General features: G+C 46.9%; 1 protein-coding gene across 1 annotated transcript in view; it reads right to left on the bottom strand.

Moving 5' to 3' along the window:
* LOC143123517 (leucine-rich repeat transmembrane neuronal protein 4) overlaps nucleotides 1–2,500 on the bottom strand; it is a 134,532-nt gene that overhangs the window by 116,986 nt on the left and 15,046 nt on the right. The gene's annotated exons all lie outside the window — the stretch shown is intronic.

Here is a 2,500-nt window from a genome sequence, read left to right as displayed (position 1 = left end):
CTCATGGCAGGCTAACAAGACATCCACATCCACATGAAGTTAACGTTAGCCTACCACTAACGTCATGTAAACCACACAATAACAATACATTTCTGATAGGCCTATTTGACAGAGTAAGCATATTAACAGAGAGGTTTTATTTTAAATTGTATCATTTTCAAAAAAGTATAATTATTGCAAGTTGCACTACTTTTTGTATTGGTTTTATACAAGATGTACTTGTGAAATTTGCACAGTAAAAGTTCTGTATTTTGACTGCAATTGTCTTTGCATTCTGATTAGATTCTTCATTAGAATCATGAGTGGCTCTTTGTAAACAGCATCATTTCCTGGGGCCATGCAAAACTGCATTACCACTAGTGTGGAGTTATTCTACATCATGACAGTTAAATAGACCATCCTTAGTCAATGTACTGCAGCAATTCCTCTCTCAACCTTTAGAAAATGCTGTGAACATCTGATTATGCATGGTAAAAAAAATACCGTCATATACCGTGAAACCGTAAGAATTTTGAAAAATACCGTGATATACATTTTTGGTCATACCGCCCAGCACTAGTTCTGAGAGTGTGTGTGTGTGTGTGTGTGTGTGTGGATCGTCCTCCTCCCACGTAGTTTCCATTTTCCCGACACTCTGAGCAGGACATCTCTCACATGGACCCTCACTCCCTCTCCTCTCTTCTCTTCTCTTTTCATCTCCTCTCATCTCCTCTCTTCTCTTCTCTTCTCCTCTCCTCTCTTCTCCTCTTCTCTTCTGTTCTTTTCTGTTATTGTCCACATCTCCGCTGCAATTATCCCAGCTGCCTGCTAGCATGGTACATACAGTAGGGGGTCAGAGGTCGTATCCACGCTCGCGGCCTGCTCCCCGGTACTGCGGCCTCCTGACCTCGCTAGCACCACCAAAGCAGGGGGAAGTGTGTTTGTGTGTGTGTGTGTCTGTGTGCTGTGTGTGTTTGTGTGTGTGTGTGTGTGTGTGTGTGTGTGTGTGTGTGTGTTGGGGGGCGATTAAGTTTGTCAGTGGGGGGGCATGCAGACTCAGTGCTTTCATTCCTCCGCCGTGCACTCACCAGGGAACATACACTAGGGTGACCTTTGACCCCCCCGTCTCCAAACCCTGGAGTCCTGCCCCTGAGCAGCACACAGTCACACAGCTAAGCAAGAGAATATGCATCAGTCGTCGAGACGACGGGGGCGCAGACCGATTGACGGACAGACTAGCGGGCGTCGCCATGACGACAGGGCTCCGCCGAGCGAGCACCCTATGGCGGCAGATAAACGGGGAGGAAGAGACGGCCGTGGCGGTCCGCCCCTGGTGCGGGAGATTGACGGCGGGGCTTGTGGGCAGTAATTCATTTTGAGGGGGTGGCAGAAGTGCCCTTGCTCCGTGCTCCCAGCACAAGTTTATGATAATCCTAATAAATTATGATGCGGCTCCCCACCATTAAAAACTGTGATTGGCACTAAATCAAATACGCTGTGCCTCTCAGGTCACGTCCAGAGAGAGAGAGAGAGAGAGAGAGAGAAACAGAGAGGGAAAGAGAGAGAGAGAGAGAGAGTGGCCTTCCATCTCTCTCTCTATCTCTATCTCCCTCTCCATCTATCTCTCTCTGTCTCTGTTCAGCCAGCCCTCCCTCTCTATGTCTCTCTCTCTCTCTCTCTCTCTCACTCTCTTCATCCCTCTGTGACTCTCTCACTTCATCTCTCATTCCTTTTCCTTCTTTTAGCCAGGCCTGTGGCCCTCTCTATCTTTCTTTCATCCCTCTTTCACTTTGCTGTCCCCACTCTCTCTCTCATTCTTTCTTATAATCAAGCCTGCAGCCCCATCGCTCTCCCTCTCTCTCTCTCTCTCGCTCTCTCTCTATCTCTCTCTCCCTCTCCTCTATGTCTCTTCCCTGTTCACTCTCTCCTCTTTGCTCCTTGTCATACACTTCCTCTTCATCTCTCACTCCATGTCATCCTCTCTCTCTTGTCCTCTGTGTGTCACACACACACACACACACACACACACACACACACACACACACACACAGACACTCACACACACCTGCACTCCAGCGCCCACTATGGCTAAGAGAGAAGTGACCCTACACACACACACACACACACACACCCTACAGTCCACTCTTATGTACATGATAATAAAGTGATATTATTATCGTCTATCATTTCTCTTCACTATTCTTGTGTGTCTTCTGTTTCAGAATTAGAAGTAGGTTCGACCTCTCAGACCTCTCTAGATGACGGGAGTTTTTTTTTTTTCATGGCATGATTGTTTCCCAATTGTCTGTGACCAAACATTGTAGCCACTCCTGACTCCTGAATCAGATTGGCCCTATACATATGACTGTATTAGACTGGCCCTATACATATGACTGGCACTATACATATGACTGTATCAGACTGGCCCTATACATATGACTGTATCAGACTGGCCCTATACATATGACTGCATTAGACTGGCCCTGTACATATGACTGTATCAGACTGGCCCTATACATAT

The sequence above is a fragment of the Alosa pseudoharengus genome, unplaced genomic scaffold (genome assembly GCF_046254945.1).
Source record: "Alosa pseudoharengus isolate Yale_2024_CS ecotype anadromous, Long Island Sound unplaced genomic scaffold, YU_APseudo_1.1 YU_APseudo_1.1_scf_14, whole genome shotgun sequence".
Taxonomy (NCBI): domain Eukaryota; kingdom Metazoa; phylum Chordata; class Actinopteri; order Clupeiformes; family Clupeidae; genus Alosa; species Alosa pseudoharengus.
This window is presented reverse-complemented; position numbering and strand designations above follow the sequence as displayed.